Raw genomic sequence first — 18,755 nt, 5'->3', positions numbered from 1 at the left:
TTTTAGATGAAATGAACAAAAACAGTGGGCTCTATTTATGAAGCTGTGGGTGAGGCTTCTGAGCTGTTCATAAAAGCCTTTAACAGCAAGTAAAGAAACAATTATTTGCTTCTTTAGCTACATGACTCCTCAGAGGTGTCACACTGAAATCATTACGGACTGATTCATCTGGGCTGATTGATAAGCCTTGCTCTTGAGCGAGTGTTTGTGTGAGAAAAGGGGAGGGTTACACAAGTAAATACTTGCAGGGTAATAAATACAGGCAGCATTTACAGCCCTGCTTGATTTCCACACCCATGACTGACTTTATACCCAGCTATAACCTTTCCTCTTGTTCAGTGCAATTTTTCACACCTTGTTTGGTTCGTTATTTTTTTGTTCACTTGTAGCATCCATATTTACCTTTCATCACCTATTCACTAGATATAGTGCCCATTTGGTCATTGCTAATATTAAAAAAAAACAAAAACAAAAGGGGGGCCTTAGCACATGGGTATATGAAATGGCTCCTAAACAATTCTACTTCCTCAAAACACCATATTTATTTGCAGAAACTTATCAATAGTTTGAGCCTGTTTGGCTACCATGCATTCATTCAGGCTAATTATTACATCATTTATAGTGTTAGTAACACATAAAACAATCATTTTACCAATCTATGAAAACAAAATATAGAGCAATGAGTTAACTATTTTTGCCAAAAACATGTGCTTTTCTCGTTGGTTTCAATAGCACATAGAACAGTGGTTTAACCTAGATGTACCACAAATACATACAGCATTGATTTATGCACCATTAATACATATATCATTTTTTTAAACCTTTTTGTGAATAACACTTAGAGCAATGATATACCCTATGTGTCAGTAACACATATAACAGTATTAAAACCACTTTATGTCAGTAATACAGAACAATGTTGTTGTTTTTTTTTACTTGAAACTCATATCTTTGCAATCGATGGAATGCTAAATTGCTATTATATATATTTTATTTTTTAATTCTTGCATTCAAGAATATATCACTGCATGTACTTGCCATGGCATTTCTAGATCCCAGAGATTTCTGCAAAGCACATGACCACTAGGAATTTTGATATTTTAATCTGGTAGTGGGACATGAAAGTCAACTGTAGAATCTGATGTTTGAAAATGATTAAGGATTTTTTCATGGTTCAGTGGAAAGATAATCTGTCATATCGCCAGACCAGATCTCTGATTGAGGGAGCACGTTTGGTGTAATTAAATCTTGGTTCTGATGCCTCTTCCACTGATGTTTTACAGCACTCTCCCCAGAAAGTCGTCTATGTACTTTAGAGTGTGGTTTCTTTCAAAAAATAGAATAGCACAATAGTCTTCTAGATGAGCCTCCACTGAATTTGATTATGAGGATGAGTCAGGACATCCAGGTGAGAGGGAAGGGGTCTTGGGACAAGCCATGTTCATAAACCCATGGTTCATCAAATTTTCCAAAGTACATTACAAAAAAACACATTTGTAAACAAAAACAAGACAAAGATATATATGCAGGACACTTAATTTATAGAACACCACCCATCTCTTATATAAAAACCATAGTTTGTCATATTATATTACATTAACATTATATGACTACATCAGGTAGTTTTACTTTCTTGAGCTGACACTGCTTAAATAATATATAGTTTAAACCTACAATAAAATTTCCTTGCACTGTTCTCATTTACAGCAAATAAATTTCCAATCCCTTACAGATAACATTTTCTTTTCTTTTTTTTTTTTAAATCAGTTTTTATTCAGAGAGAGAATGAACACATGGGCACAAACATTTATCCCACAGTCCAATAGTGGTACAGCACTTAAGATAACAAGGTGGTGCAAGCTGTAAGGGTTCCACACAAAACCCTTAAGTAATAGCACAATCCAAGAAATTCAGCAGCACTCACCACTATGTAGAAAATTCCATTTTTATTGGGATATTTCGAAATAGAAAAGACAACGTTTCGGACCTCTAGTCCTTAGTCATGTCAATACATAAATGCAGGTAACACACCTTAATATAGGGATAGGGGTTAATAACCACACCTACTTAATTAACAGTTCACCTGTGCATACACACACATTTTTTCTTTGCAGTGTTACTTGTCCTTGAGAAGGATGCGCCATCTAGTGGTAGATATATAGTAATACACATTTAAAAAAACAACTATTACATATTGTTGCAAAAATAACAACAATTACAGAGTATTAGATACAGAGACTAATCCTATTGAAATATTTACAAAAAAACAGATAAATCATATTCTTTATTCATACCAACAGGTGCCATGGTTTCTAATTTATTAATCCAGAATACTTCCTTCTGTTTTAGGAGAAGCTCCCTATTACCACCCCTTCTGGGTAAACTAATCTGGTCAATTATTTGAAACCTTAATTGACATACCCTGTGTTCTGCCTGAATAAAGTGTTCAGCTACTGGATTTTTTATTTTGCCATTTCTGATGTCTGATTTGTGTTCACATATCCTGTCACGGACCATCCTAGTGGTCTCCCCGATGTAACTTCGCCCACATGGGCATTTAATCATGTAAATGGCAAATGTGGTTCTACATGTAAATAAACCCCTGATGTTATATTTCTTGCCTGTACGTGGATGATAGAAAAATTTACCCTTCACCATATTATTGCAACTAGCACAGCCTAAACATGGGTAGCATCCCATATTTTTATCTGTAATATAGCTCTGTATTTTAGTTTTAGCAGTGCCTATATCGGCCCTAATTAGCCTATCTCTAAGATTCTTACTTCTTTTATAAGCCGGCATGAATTCTGACTGAAACTCAGTTACATGAGGGTTACATTGGCTCAATATGTGCCAGTGTCTCCTAAGAATAGAATTAATGTTACTGCTTAATGAGTTAAACTTTGTAACAAAGACAACCCGATTTTGTTTCATCTTAACTTTAGGTTTTGTTGTCTCAAGTAAGCTGTTACGTGACACTGTTGCCACTTCTTCAATTTCTTTGTTAACTAAATCGCTGGGATACCCCCTCACTATAAATTTATCACCCATTTGATTCAATCTCTGTCTCACAAATTTGTCCTCTGACACAATTCTTCTCACTCTCAAGACTGCGAGGTAAAGACCTTTTAAGGGATTCTGGGTGAAAGCTATTAAAGTGAAGCAGGCTGTTTTTATCAGTGGGCTTAGTAAACAGGTCTGTTTCAACACTATTGCCTGATTTATAAACTTTAGTGTCAAGAAATTCAATACTTTCCTCTCCTTTTTGGAGATCGGAACGGACCGGAAATGACGTCAGAGGCACTTCCGGTTATCGGATACGGAGATACAACAGACGCCGACATGGCGGAACACCGAATACAAGCCAGGATTTGGGGTCCTTAACGGGGGACTCGGAGACAGACGCAGGATCAGACGTGGGGGTCGGAGACACAGGCATGGCAACCCGAAGGAGCAATCGGAACAGACGGAGAGTGAGGGTGAATCACTAGTTTTAAACTTATCAAAGGTACAGATTACAGAGACTGAATCTTCATTATTACAACGTGGACTTTCTTTTTGCCCTTTTTCCAAATGTGATTTTTTTGAGATAGAGAAAGATTTGTTTAAATTTTTTAGGACATTAAAATTAAAATCTATGTTTTCCAATGATGGCTATGGTGATAGATCTGATAATGCTGGAACAAATTCTAGTGAGCTACATCTTAAAAATCTTGGTCTTAAGGTTAAAAGTAAATACATGCCAGCTAATTATGATAGTAGCATTGACATCTTTTCAAAACTGGTATTAGATGATGTGAAAAATTTACAACATAAGGTATTGAAAAAGACAAAGGTTAATAAATATGCAGCCACTCAGGGTCAGAATAAGGGCCATTTGGACAATAGGTCTATAGAAGCTTTAAAATCTTTGCAAATGAACAAAAATGTTATTTTGAAATCTGCAGATAAGGGCGGAGCAACAGTTCTTCTTGATAAAGATTACTATGTGAAAGAAATTAAGTCCCAATTATCTGATAACGAGGTTTACCAATGTTTACCATATAATCCAATTTTTAATATCGAAAAAGAAATTAATCAAAAGGTTCTATTTGCCTTTAAAAATGGCATCATTGGTAAAAAGGAAATTATGTTCCTATCTCGTGAACATGCACAAACACCAGTACTATATACCTTACCTAAGGTCCATAAAAACTTACAGGCCCCCCCAGGGCGACCTATTATTTCCAGCATGAATTCTGTGTGTTCCAACATCTCTATCTATCTTGATCACATTCTAAGACCCTTTGTAGAATTATCCAACTCCTACATTAAAGATACCAGTAATTTTCTGATTAAATTAAATGATTTAAATATTGCAACGGAGAAAAGTATCTTATATACTCTAGATGTATCAAGTCTATACACTTCTATAACACATGCATCTGGTATAGGAGCAGTAAAAAAAGTGTTGCAACAGTACAGCACGTTCAACAGCTGTCAAATTGATTTTGTTCTGGAACTTCTTGAAATTGTGCTTAGGTGTAATTACTTTCTGTTTCAGGATGAATTTTACATTCAGAGACAGGGTACGGCCATGGGATCCAATGTCGCCCCAACATACGCAAATATATTTATGAACATCTTTGAGGAGAGATTTGTCTTTGAGAACAATCTCTTCATTCTATGTGGCGCCACTTGGTGGCGCTACATAGATGATATATTTGGAGTGTGGTTGGGCGACATTGGATCCCTATGGGAGTTTGTTAATCAGCTGAATAGTGCAACTACACATATTAAGTTTACTCTTAAGCACAGTGAGGAAAGTATTGAATTTCTTGACACTAAAGTTTATAAATCAGGCAATAGTTTTGAAACAGACCTGTTTACTAAGCCCACTGATAAAAAAACAGCCTGATTCACTTTAATAGCTTTCACCCAGAATCCCTTAAAAGGTCTTTACCTCGCAGTCAACTCTTGAGAGTGAGAAGAATTGTGTCAGAGGACAAATTTGTGAGACAGAGATTGAATCAAATGGGTGACAAATTTATAGTGAGGGGGTATCCCAGCGATTTAGTTAACAAAGAAATTGAAGAAGTGGCAACAGTGTCACGTAACAGCTTACTTGAGACAACAAAACCTAAAGTTAAGATGAAACAAAATCGGGTTGTCTTTGTTACAAAGTTTAACTCATTAAGCAGTAACATTAATTCTATTCTTAGGAGACACTGGCACATATTGAGCCAATGTAACCCTCATGTAACTGAGTTTCAGTCAGAATTCATGCCGGCTTATAAAAGAAGTAAGAATCTTAGAGATAGGCTAATTAGGGCCGATATAGGCACTGCTAAAACTAAAATACAGAGCTATATTACAGATAAAAATATGGGATGCTACCCATGTTTAGGCTGTGCTAGTTGCAATAATATGGTGAAGGGTAAATTTTTCTATCATCCACGTACAGGCAAGAAATATAACATCAGGAGTTTATTTACATGTAGAACCACATTTGCCATTTACATGATTAAATGCCCATGTGGGCGGAGTTACATCGGGGAGACCACTAGGATGGTCCGTGACAGGATATGTGAACACAAATCAGACATCAGAAATGGCAAAATAAAAAATCCAGTAGCTGAACACTTTATTCAGGCAGAACACAGGGTATGTCAATTAAGGTTTCAAATAATTGACCAGATTAGTTTACCCAGAAGGGGTGGTAATAGGGAGCTTCTCCTAAAACAGAAGGAAGTATTCTGGATTAATAAATTAGAAACCATGGCACCTGTTGGTATGAATAAAGAATATGATTTATCTGTTTTTTTGTAAATATTTCAATAGGATTAGTCTCTGTATCTAATACTCTGTAATTGTTGTTATTTTTGCAACAATATGTAATAGTTGTTTTTTTAAATGTGTATTACTATATATCTACCACTAGATGGCGCATCCTTCTCAAGGACAAGTAACACTGCAAAGAAAAAATGTGTGTGTATGCACAGGTGAACTGTTAATTAAGTAGGTGTGGTTATTAACCCCTATCCCTATATTAAGGTGTGTTACCTGCATTTATGTATTGACATGACTAAGGACTAGAGGTCCGAAACGTTGTCTTTTCTATTTCGAAATATCCCAATAAAAATGGAATTTTCTACATAGTGGTGAGTGCTGCTGAATTTCTTGGATTGTGCACAAACATTTATCCCACAGCAAGACATGTATCACATATATGGTATTCACATATTACATCATTATAAAAGCTGTACAATAATGAGACAGAAGCAACAGGATACAGGTAGTCAGTGGTAGATTACATCTTAGAACTCTCCAACTTTAACACAAGCATACTGTATCCTGTACTATCATGTACCGGAATGTCCGTAACCCACATGTTGACAATTCCCTCATTTTTGTGATGTGGAGAGATTAAAACTTCTCCCCTACTCAATTTAAACCCAATTAACCCCCAACCCCCCCCTAATATTCCCTTTGAACAGAATTATTCTTATCCTATAGTGTACACAGTGTTCTCTTATAAGTAGGCAAGTGTTCAATCTTAGATATCTTGCTGGTCCGGCAACGGATAGGGCGAGAGAGATAAAAAAAAAAAAAAAAAAATTTTAGGAAGAGAGACAGGATGATTAAAAAGTGAGATGACTCCACTCTCCTCTCAGAGAGTCTTCCAGAAAAGTAATAGAATTATGAAAGGGGAGGAGGACTTGCCTTTGTATCTCCAATTCAAATGTTAGAATCAATCTACGCCATTTCCGCAGAAATGAACTTAGTCGGCTACCCACGTCTACCCTAACGTCTACTTGTTCAATAAATAGGTGTGTTCTTAGCATGTTTTTGAAATAAACCATTGTAGGTGCCTTGTTAGTTGTCCAGTGATTAAGTAAACACTTCCTCGCCAGCAGAATAAGTAAGGTCAATTCTGAGTCAGTCTGTCTGTACTGTTGCTCCTACTGCATAAACAATACCGCCCTCGCTGTAAATTCAAAAGAAGAACCCATTTTTGTCTTAACCCAGTATTGTAGTTTACTCCAAAATTGACTCACTTTCGGACACTCCCATATACAATGCAACAGGCCAGGAGATTCCGCGGAGCACTTAGAACATTTATTGGGCCAATCCGGTATCCATTTAGCCAGACACTTGGGGGTCATATACGCTTTGTGTATGAACCTTATTTGGGTTTCCCGCAAATTCGCCGATAGGGTGGCTTTTTTGACTCTCTCTAGCCCCCTCCGGACCTCATCTCACATGATATCCTGAAATCCCTCTTTCTGCCAGCCTTCCACAAAGCTCAGATGTGTGTGCGGCATTCGTCTCTGTAAGAGAGTTTGGTAGATCTCAGATAAAGAGAACCTCCCCATTTTGAATAAGGCCTGTGACAGGCGAAATGATGAGCCCTCCCAAAAGCCCGGCTCCTCCCTTATTATCTTATTCACATAGTGGCGCACCTGGAGGTACACGTAGAAATGGGCTTGCGGAATATTATAATCCCTCTGCAGAGCTGCAAAGGATTTCACAGTTTTCATCAGTGGATCTATCAGCGCATTTATGCTCGTCAGGCCGAGTTGCTCCCAGGAGCGAAATGGTTTTGTGTCCATACCTGCCGGAAAATCCGGATTGCCACTAAGTGGTAGATATGGAGAGCCCATATTCACCTTACCTAGATACTTATGAGCTAAGTGCCAGGCTTTCATAGGGTCCTAGTATAGAAGATTCCCAGTCAGCAATTTAGCCGCTCCCGATTTTGATAAGTGCGGCAGGTAGGCTAGAGATATACCCTTTAACACTGCTCTCTCCAAATCCGCTCTATAAAAGTGGCCCGTGCCTATCTGCCAATCGAGTACCAGGCGAATCGTGGCCGCCCAATTGTATAGCCTGAAGTCCGGCAGTGCTAGCCCCCCATTGAGATAACTCATGGATAATTTTGTTGCTGAGATACGTGGTCTGCCTCCACGCCATACAAAGTAGCGCATTGCAGAATTTAAAGATTTCACATCATTTTTATTAAGCAGAAGAGGCAGCATGAGCATGGGATATAAAAGACGAGGGAGGATCGCCATTTTGATAAGGCTGACGCGTCCCATTAGCGATATGGGTAGTGACTTCCAGCTTTTCATCTGGGAGCAGAGTTTTGCGCATAAGGGAGCCAAGTTAATGGAATATAGCTTGTTGGGGTTCACATGAATTTGAATACCTAAATAGGTAATCACCTGGTTCGCCACTGCGAACGGATACTCTTGCACCGGTCCTTCACCCCTGTGCAGCCATAAGATTTCTGACTTTTGCATGTTGGCTTTATAGCCCGAGAAGGACCCGAAATCTTGCAACGCCTGCACAATAGACGGCACGTGCACCTTAGGGTCTTGTACAAATAGCAACATATCGTCTGCATATAGTGCGAGATGTTGGGAGTAACCCGCTACTTCAATGCCTGGGAAGATTTGACGTAATTTAATTGCTAGTGGCTCCAGTGCCAAATTAAACAACAAAGGAGACAGCGGGAACCCCTGTCTTGTACCCCTTTGCAATATTATGTCAGACGAGAATAGGTTGTTAACGCATATGTTAGCTATAGGTGAAGAGTATAAATTGGTGATAAAAGAGACAAAGGACCCAGAGAAGTTAAACCTGGACAAGGTATGAAACAAGTGTCCCCATTCCACCCTATCGAAGGCCTTCTCTGCGTCCAAGGACAGCAGGAAGGCCTCCGGGAGCTTACCCCCTTCCCCCGATTGTTTCAGACTCCAAAAGTGTTGTAGCACCTGCAGGATTCTGCGTACGTTTACCACAGAGGATCTCGCTACCATAAAGCCGGTCTGATCCTCGTGTATCAAGTCTGGTAATATAAATTTAAGACGCTCCGCTAATAACTTAGTCAAGATCTTGTAACCGGAGTTCAGTAGCGATATGGGTCTGTAAGACTCCGGGAGAAGCGCATCTTTACCCGCCTTAGGGATAAGAGTGATGTGAGCAGCCGTGAAGGTCTTAGTTGGTTTACTAGCTTCCGTGAAATAGTTCTGAAAAAGATCAGTGAGCACAGGGATCACTCTGTTTTTTAGTAACCGATAAAATTCGATCGGCAGCCCATCTGGGCCTGCTGCTTTGCCCAAATTCAAAGTCATGATCGTCCTATCCACCTCTTCCCTAGAAATAGGCGCATTAAGCTTACTCAATTGGTCGTCCGACACCTGTGGTAACTCGATAGAGTCCCAAAATGCCCGTCTAGTCTCCTCTGTGTCCCCCTTGTTTTTAGCATAGAGGTCAGAATAGTAAGAGGCAAACGTCTCCACTATGCGTTTAGGGTCCTTAGCCAGAGTGCCCCCTGACCTAATGGCCGCTATGAAACGAGTGGAGGATTTCAGGTTGACCAGGGAGGCCAGCAGTCTGCCCGATTTATCCCCAAAGCGGTAGTATCTACCCCTAGTTCTCAGGAGGGCTTGTGAGGCTTGATACGCCAATAGCGCATCATATTCTTTTTTCGTATCCATATACTTCTGGTGGTTAACCAGTGTGGGTGAGGACCTATACAAACGGAACTTATCCGCCAACTGCTCTCTCAGCCTCTCCAGCCTCTCTGTGTGCAGTTTTTTTCTGCGTGACAGGAAGGCTAGAATATCACCTGTTAGCACTACTTTGGCTGTATGCCAGAAGAGCTCTGGGTTCGAGCGATGCTGTGCATTATTAGTTTGAAAGTCATCCCAAGCCTGTTCCATATATTGTTGAAACTCTTGGGATGTCAATAGGTATTGGGGAAATCTAAGAGTCCTGCGCCCCGACGCCCGGGGCAGTGTGTCTAGGAAGAGCCCCACAGGGGCATGATCAGAAACCACCACATCCCCTATTTTAGTATCCACCACTTGGGGAATCAAGGAGTTCGAGACCATGAATAGATCTATGTGTGACATAGTGGGAGAGGCTCTGGAGACACACGTAAAGTCTCTACCGTCCGGATTCAGCTTGCGCCAAATATCCACGATATCTAGAGCAGATGTCAGAGATTGAAATGTATCCACTTCAAATTTGCAACTGACCTTGGTCTGCAATCCCCCAAGTTGTCTACTCTGGTCCCTAAGCCTGTCGCATTGAGGATTGGGGGCGAGGTTGAAGTCACCCCCTAGTATGATAGGAGTATCCAAGAATGGAGTCAGTACCTCAATCAAATCTTCCCAAAATGATCTGTCTTTGTTGTTGGGTACATATATATTGCACAACGTGTATCTCTTGCCCGCAATTGTAGTGCAAACTATAATATATCGTCCCTCTGGGTCAGTTACTACCGATACGTCATCCATCTCTAATTTTTTCCCAAACAGGATAGCCACCCCTCTGCTGGCTGATTTATAAGATGCAAATTCCACCCTGCCAACCCAGTCCCTTTGTAATTTAGCGTGTTCTGTGTCATTAAGATGTGTCTCCTGTAAAAACGCGATGTCTGCACCTTTCTTTCTAAGTAGTGTGAGTATAGTCTTTCGCTTAACTGGGGAGTGTATACCCCCTACATTCCAAGAGTATATACTAAATGTTAATGTTTAATGTGATCCTCAGCGTAAGAGAGAGAAAAAAAAAAAAAAAAGGGTAGTAAAGAAAAAAGGGTAGTAAAGAAAATTCCTCACCCATCTCCGTGCCAGTCCATCGGTTCCAGAGGTGCAAGGATACCATTCATCATAATACAACCTGTACAAAAGCAATGTTAATAGACAACATTGGATAAGTTTAAGTTTCGCCCAACCATTTTTCTCTAAAAGCATATGCCTGTCTATATACCAGTAACAATTATACTTGTGAGCCTGCAGGGCTGCACCATTAAACACATTGATGACTCCATTATTCGTCCTAAATGAAAGAAGCAACAAAGATATATAGAGCAGAGACAATCCTGCAGCGGAATCGCCTGGTGTCCTTAACCTTTTATAACTTACTTGTCCTGAACCCCTCCACTCCAGAGTATGACAGGGAAAGCTTCCCAGACATTTAACTAAAATATGTCTATCGAACATGTCCCCCCCAACTGCATAATGAACCATAACCATAAGAACAAACTCTTGACCTGCGCACAGGTATAACAACTTTTCTTATCTCCACCTTGTTTTATCTGCATAAGTCATAGATAAAACTAGATAATAAGGGCCTCACCTTGTTCTGTACAGAAAACCCCTCCCTAACCCTCTCCCCCTCTAGCATATCTAGGACTCCTGGAGCCATTCTCTGCATCCAAAAGCTCCTGTGCTGCCTGCGGAGAGTCAAAAAATTTAGGACCTCTAGGGGTGGCAATTTTTAGCTTAGCTGGGTAGAGTAAATAGGCCTGTCTACCCTCACTGTGTAATCTAGAGCAGATTGTTGAGAACTCCCTGCGCTGTTTCACTAGATCTGCAGAGTAATCCTGGAAGAGTAGAATCCTAGAGTTCTCAAAAGACACTTCCCCCATCCTTCGATACGCCCTAAGGACTGCCATTTTAGTCTGAAAATGAAGGAATTTTATCATTACAGGCCTTGCTTGTGCATTGCGATCCATGGCCGGTCTTTCTGGGCCTATCCTATGTGCTCTTTCTACACTACGCACTAGTGTGTCAGTAGGGATCTCTATCAAAGATGGGAGAGTAGTTTCAACAAATTTCAAGATATCATTTGCTTTGATGGATTCAGGCAGGCCTAACAGGCGGAGGTTATTCCGCCGTGATCTATTTTCTAGATCATCAATCTTTTGTTGAAGAGCTACAGTGTGTTTCTCCAGGGCTATCAGTTTATTAGTGTTGACATTTTGCGTGTCCTCTAGATCTGACACCCTCCCCTCTACCTCCGACACTCTTGTTGAAAATTGCTTTACTTCCTCCGCAAGCGTGTCAACCCCTTTTTGCAAATTTTCTATCTTAGGTAAAAAAAGGGTGGATATTTGCTTTACTATAGGGTGCGGGTCCAGGGAATGGCTTTCTGGGATAGGGTCAAAAGAGGTAGCCTGGGTACCTACATCAGAACCTACTTTAGCTCTGCAATCTGTATTTTTATTCCTGCTCGCCATTTTGTTTGGTACTAGAAATTTCTCCATACACTATCCACTTTCTATTTGCTAGCTTGGGTATTGGACAAATATGCAGCCCAGAAAAATGCCTCCCCCAACTACTCTCACAAATCAGACAGTTGTTACACTAAATGAACAGTCAGGATAGATAATACATCAGTACATGTCAGAATATACAATCAGTGTGCCAATAAATGTTATTCAACCTGCAAAGCAAAGAGATGGTTAAAGCAGCATGCAGTACACAGCACAACACAGACTCTCTATAATCTCTCTATCAGGCAGGCCTATAGTTACACAAAATGAGCCAGCAGTACCCAGAGTATATCAATACAGTGCAAAATATACAGTCTGTGTGTCCATAAATACAATTCAACCTGCGAAGCAAAAGAGTGATTAAAGCATGCTTTGCACACAGTCAAGAGAGTAGAATAATAACTCCTTTGCAGGCAGCAATTTACAGGGGATTTCAAGCAACTTGTTGGGGGCTCCTGCAGGTGAAAAGTCCCTTAGAAAGTTAATGTTCAGGCCTCAGTGGGCTCCTAGGCCCATGCAGTACATCTTATATCCAGCAAGTTTAAATATGATCAGAAAGGACAGTGTCTGAGGGCTAGGGCAAAGCAGGATTTTATGCAGTACGTAGCACTTATAGTTCCCAGACCTCTGAGCCGACCCCAATACAGCCCACCTCCCTACAGAGACTTAGGTAGAATCCAAAAAGTCATTAGCGGGTGCCACTATACAATGAGCTCCAAATGTTATTAAGTAAAGTACCAGGGGGGCAGATGATCTATATGTGCAGTCCAGAGAGCCCTATTAATCCCCTCATTCAGAGGTGTCCCATAGGAGAGAGCTCCAAGCCTCCAAGCCTCCTCACCGCCACCAGATTATCAAAAAAATTGAGGCCGTATGTGTGCACAGCACGATCTTACCCAGTACGGTCTGGTCTCAGCAGGCTTACCCGGTACGGGCTGGTACCCTCATTGCTCCGGTATACTTGATGGCGGTATGCAGAGCAGATCCAGGAGACCAGGAGCCCGTGCCAAATGCTCCGATGATTCTTTCACCTGCGGTATGTCTACAGGCTGCTGTAAAACTGCGCCCTCCTTAGTTGACTCTTCAGTCGCGTTCGCGCCTCCAGCGCCACGTGGCTTCTCGCCGTGTCACCTCTCCAGCCTGTGGAGCTCAGTAAAGGGCAGAGTACAGCTTCCGATCCGGGCAGTGAGTCGCCGGTGCTTCTTTCCACCCGCTCTGGGGTTTGTGCAGGGACCTCACCAGCTAGCTCGCAATTTCAGCTTGTCCTCCTTATTCGTGCTAGGCCAAGATCAACATTTTCTTTTTGATCTAATCTAGATCCAGTGTGTTTGTCTCTTTAAACACTCTTTTAATGGAAAACATAATTAATATAATAATTTTCATAATATTGCTTTAAAGGGACATGATACCCAAACATAACATAACTGTAAAAATCTAACTAGAGAGAGCATCTCTATGTGAAAAAGGAAGATATTTACTTCACAATTTCCTAAGTATTCACAACACACTGTAAAGAGACTTTAAGCAGCCAATCAGAATGCTTGTCCCAGGACTTGCACAGGAGTGTGCTTCTGGCATGTGGAAGCACAGTTATGTTATTTCCCAATTCAGTTTAAGAAAGATTACTATGAAATCTCACAAGACTTCAATGAAATCTCATGAGAGCAAAGCAATGCATGACCTCATCACTACTGATGCTGATTGGTTATTGATTTTTATTTGAATGTCCCTTTAATAGCATGCAACAGTGCTGAGCGTTATCATTCAGTGGAACACAGGCAGTACAATTCCACAGATTCTTTCTCCAAGATATTACTCAAAAGACTCTCCTGCCCCCTATATGTAATTCTAAAAATTAAACCTTAAAGGGACACTGTACCCACATTTTTTCTTTCGTGATTCAGATTGAGCATGAAATTTTAAGCAACTTTCTAATTTATTCCTATTATCAAATTTTCTTCATTCTCTTGGTATCTTTATTTGAAATGCATGAATGTAAGTTTAGATGCCGGCCCATTTTTGGTGAACAACCTGGGTTGTCCTTGCTGATTGGTGGATAAATTCATCCACCAATAAAAAAGTGCTGTCCAGAGTACTGAAACCAAAAAAAACTTAGATGCCTTCTTTTTCAAATAAAGATAGCAAGAGAATGAAGAAAAATTGATAATAGGAGTAAAATAGAAAGTTGCTTAAAATTGCATGCTCTTTCTGAATTGCAAAAGAAAAAATTTGGGTTCAGTGTCCCTTTAATGTTAGTTATTAACCTGAAGTAAGTTATGAGAATATGTGTTTGTTATGAGGAATTCTATTATTTTACTAAAATGCTTGCAAAAATTAAAAAAATATAATTGACATAACCTTACCTTGGTTATGTCAATTATATTTTTTAATTTAGCAAGCATTTTAGTAAAATAATAGAATTCCTCATAACAAGCACATATTCTCATAACTTTACTTCAGGTTATGAGCTAGCATTATCAGTTACTAGAATTTCACATGCCCCTCTTTCTAGATAAGAACATTTGCTTCAGCAGACACCAGGAAAAAAGAGTGCAAGCTTATTTTTTTTTTTTTTTTTTAAATTCGTTTTTATTAAAAGGAATCGAGTGTTACAACATTTTCACATTGATCATGTTTCATATAGACAATAATCACTTCAAATGAACATTTGTGCAGTTACACGGCTGTTTGAGATCCAATACACAGGTGTGAGCATTCAGGTGTGAGTGATCAAAAGTCATTGTAGGAGAGGCATATCTCAAAGGTAATGTCCATATCTCAGGTCTCAGTTTATTATTGCACACTCCATTCCTTAGAAATTTTTTTTTTTTTAAACACTTAAAACATTTAAAACATATGAGTTAACTTTCTACAAATACAAATATTTTGACCAGGTGTCCATAGGTGATTTAACTGTGAACAGTTTCGTATCCAATGGGAGATAGATAGGAGAGGTTGGAGGTTGGATAGGTTGTATAGGTTGGGGGGATGGTAAAAGGGGGAGTGGACGGGGAAAAGAGAAAAAAAAAAAAAAAAAAAAAAAAAAATTAAAAATTTCTGATTAGGTTTCTCTCCCCCCTCCTCCCCTCCTCTTAGAATAACATCACTTCAAAAGGTTCTCGATTCTGTGTGGTCTGCCCTGCGTGTTCCGCCCCTCCTCCCATCTCTATCTGTTGCATTGCTTCCAGATGAGCAAAAGGTTTCAACACCTGGTCCCGAATAGCTAGGTCCAGTGAGTCTAGAAATGGCCACCATTTCCTCAAGAAGGGGCGCAGTCTACGTTTTGTGTCCAGTCGGACATCATACTGTTCCACAAAGAGTTGTTTAAGCAGCAGGTGTTTCAGTTGTGCTACTGTTGGGGCCTGTCTAGTTAACCATCTTGCGAGAATGCATTGCCTAGCTAGGATAGTGTATAATGTAAGGAATTTGTGTATTCTTTTGTGTGAATCTTCCCATTTTAGCATGAAAATTTCTACCTCTGTTTTTGCTGTTTCTACATGTAGTGTAGTTTTAAGCCAGTATTGACAGTGACTCCAGAACCTCCTAATCTTCGGGCAGGTGTAAAAGTAGTGGTGAAGTGATGGAGCCTCTGAGTTACATTTAACACATCTATCCAAGATTGAAGCATTCCATTTTGATAGTCTATGAGGTGTAATGTAGTCCATATGTAGGATTCTAACTTGTGCCTCTCTATGTGACACTGCCAGTGTCGCTTGTTGTACGTGTTCTAGGCTCTCCTTGATGTCTTGTGTCGTTATTTCTATTGAGCAGTCGTTGTTATATCTAGTTGCTATGTCACTGAGGATCTGGGACTCCCCACGTTGTATCAGTCGTGTGTATATATGGGACAAAGAAAAGGCCCCTGCCCTGAAAAGTGTTTGTGAAACTGCGAAGGGTGATGCATCCCAGAATCCCGCGTTAGAGGATTGCATTGACGTTATATAGTGGCGCAGTTGTAAGTAGGCATAAAAGTGTTTGTTTGGGAGTTGATATTTATCTCTTAAGTCTTGAAACGGCCGTATCGTGTGTTGTAGCGTGTCTAGCGCGTCACCAACCATTTTGAGGCCGGTTCTGTTCCAGATTCGGAATGGTCCTTGATCATTCCCGGCTGGAAAATCTGGGCTCCCGATTAACGGGATGTATTTTGGTGAAGGCATGTCCGTTTTCAGGTATTTATGGATTTTTTGCCAAGCCTTAAGTGGGTCTGCGTACAGCACATTGTTATGTACCCCCGGCGGGAGCGTCTTTCGGCCCCCATACGGTAGATAAGACAGCGCCACAGGAGTCACCATTGCCTTTTCAAGGCTGGCATCGCCGAAATGACCTGTGTCTAATTGCCAATCCATGACCAGATGGGCCAATGCCGCCCAGTTATATAGTCTGAGATTTGGGAGACCCAGTCCTCCCGCCGAGTATGGAAGTTGCAGTTTCTCCATTGCTATTCTCGGTTTGCCCTTTTTCCAAATGAATTGAGATACTGCTCGGTTGAGCAACTGTATATCAGTCTTGGTCATGAGGAATGGTAGCATGAGCAGGGGGTAGAGTATTTTGGGCAATATCGTCATTTTGACCAGGCTGATCCTACCTGACAATCCCAGAGGGAGATTGAGCCAGTTGGATAACTGGGAAGCGATTTGGGTACCTTTTTCTGAGATGTTTAGTTTGTAGATTTTGGAGGGGTCTCTATGCAGGTGAATGCCTAGATACGTCAGTCTCTCTGTTACTTCCACAAAAGGGAAGTCATGTGCGGAATGAGGGTGTTTATTGAGCCACATTACCTCAGATTTGGAGGTATTTATCTTATACCCTGAGAAGCTACCGAAGTCGGTTATTGTTCGGAGGATGTTGGGAATGTGTGTTCGTGGAGAGTTCACGAATAGCAACATGTCATCCGCGTATAGCGCCAGGTGGAGGGGGACTCCTTTAATTACAATTCCCGGGAAGGTGTGTCTGAGCTTTATTGCCAACGGCTCTAACGCCAAATTGAACAACAGCGGGGACAAGGGGCATCCCTGCCTGGTGCCTCTTTGAAGGGGAAAATCTCCTGAAAAGAGTCCGTTGGATAGAATCCGCGCCACCGGTTTGTCATAGATTTTATTTAACACCCCCAGAAATGGGCCGTCAAAACCGAATCTACGCAATGAGTCCATCAAGTGTGGCCATTCTACCCGGTCGAAAGCCTTCTCCGCGTCTAAGGACAACAGGAAGGCTTCCGGTGAGGCATGTGTGGCGTTTTCTCTCCCCTTTGTCCAGTAATGTTCTATGACATGCAGGACCCTGCGGAGGTTCACCACTGAGGTGCGCTTGAACACAAAGCCCGTTTGATCTGGGTGGATCAGATCCGGCAGGATCGTCCGCAGCCTATTTGCCATGATTTTAGTGAACAGCTTATAGTCCACGTTTAGGAGCGATATCGGTCTGAAAGACTCTGGAAGCGAGTGATCTTTGCCGGGTTTGGGGATCAATGTGATGTGAGCTGCTGTGAATTCCTTAGAGGGTTGTGTTTCTGTTAACATCAAAGTGTTGAATACTTTGATGAGTGTCGCGGATAATTGCGGCTGCAGGACTTTGTAGAACTCGGATGGGAGCCCATCTGGGCCTGGCGTCTTGCCTATGGGAAGACTTTTGATGGTGGTGGATAATTCATCCTGCGTGATCGTGGCGTTTAATGCATCTTTTTGATCTGAACTAATTTGGGGTAACTCTACTGAACTCCAAAATTGAGCTATTGTCTCTTTTGGTGCCGGTGGTTGCTTGGTGTAGAGGTGCGTGTAGTATGTTTTGAAACACCTAACTATGTCTTCGGGGTCGTTATATGTCTTGTCTTTCCAGCGTAAGGCGGTTACTCCAGTCTTTACTGTGTGTGGTTTGGTCAGAGTCGCTAACAGTTTACCCGCCCGGCTTCCAAATCTATATAGTCTACCCGCTGTTTTCAACAGTCCTGCCGCTGCTTGCTGAGTTGTAAATGTTTCTAGATCTGTTTTAGCTACTATGTAGTTGTCATATGTTGTTCTCGACCCTGTCTGAAGGAATTGGAGGTAGGCTTGTCCTAGCCGTTCCTGCAAGGTCCTATGTCTGTATTGGGTTTTGTGTTTTACTTTTGCAACGTATGAGATTATGTTGCCTGCCAGCACTGTTTTGGCTGCTTCCCAGAAGAGTGTAGGGTTGTCTACATGTATTGCATTGTCTGTGACATAATCTGTCCAAGAATGTTGTAAAAATTTAACGAATGATTCTGATTTGACTAAGTATGTTGGGAAACGAAGTGTGTTCCTGTTAGTGTGATGTTTGATTGTTCTCAACATTAGTTCTACCGGGGCGTGATCTGAGATTAATATATCATGTATTCTACAACTCTGTATTTCGTTGGATAGGTTATTGGCTATTAGAAACAGGTCTATCCTGGAAAGTGTATGTTTGGCTTTAGACAGACATGTGTATTCCTTGCCTTCTGGGTTATGTAGCCTCCATATGTCACAGGTGTTAGTGTCCCTATAGAACATATTAAATATCTTAGATTCGTATTTGGCTTTATAATTCTTTTTGGGGTCTCTGAGTCTAAATGTTTCCAGCCAAAGCCTATCTAATGTATGCGTGGGGGAGATATTAAAGTCCCCTCCTATTATCAATTTGGATCCCATATAAGGGGCTAAGGACTTTATCAGGTCTTGCCAGAACTTCATGTCTCTGTGATTAGGTGCATATAAGT

Source organism: Bombina bombina, chromosome 9 (assembly GCF_027579735.1).
Source record: "Bombina bombina isolate aBomBom1 chromosome 9, aBomBom1.pri, whole genome shotgun sequence".
NCBI lineage: Eukaryota > Metazoa > Chordata > Amphibia > Anura > Bombinatoridae > Bombina > Bombina bombina.
This window is presented reverse-complemented; position numbering follows the sequence as displayed.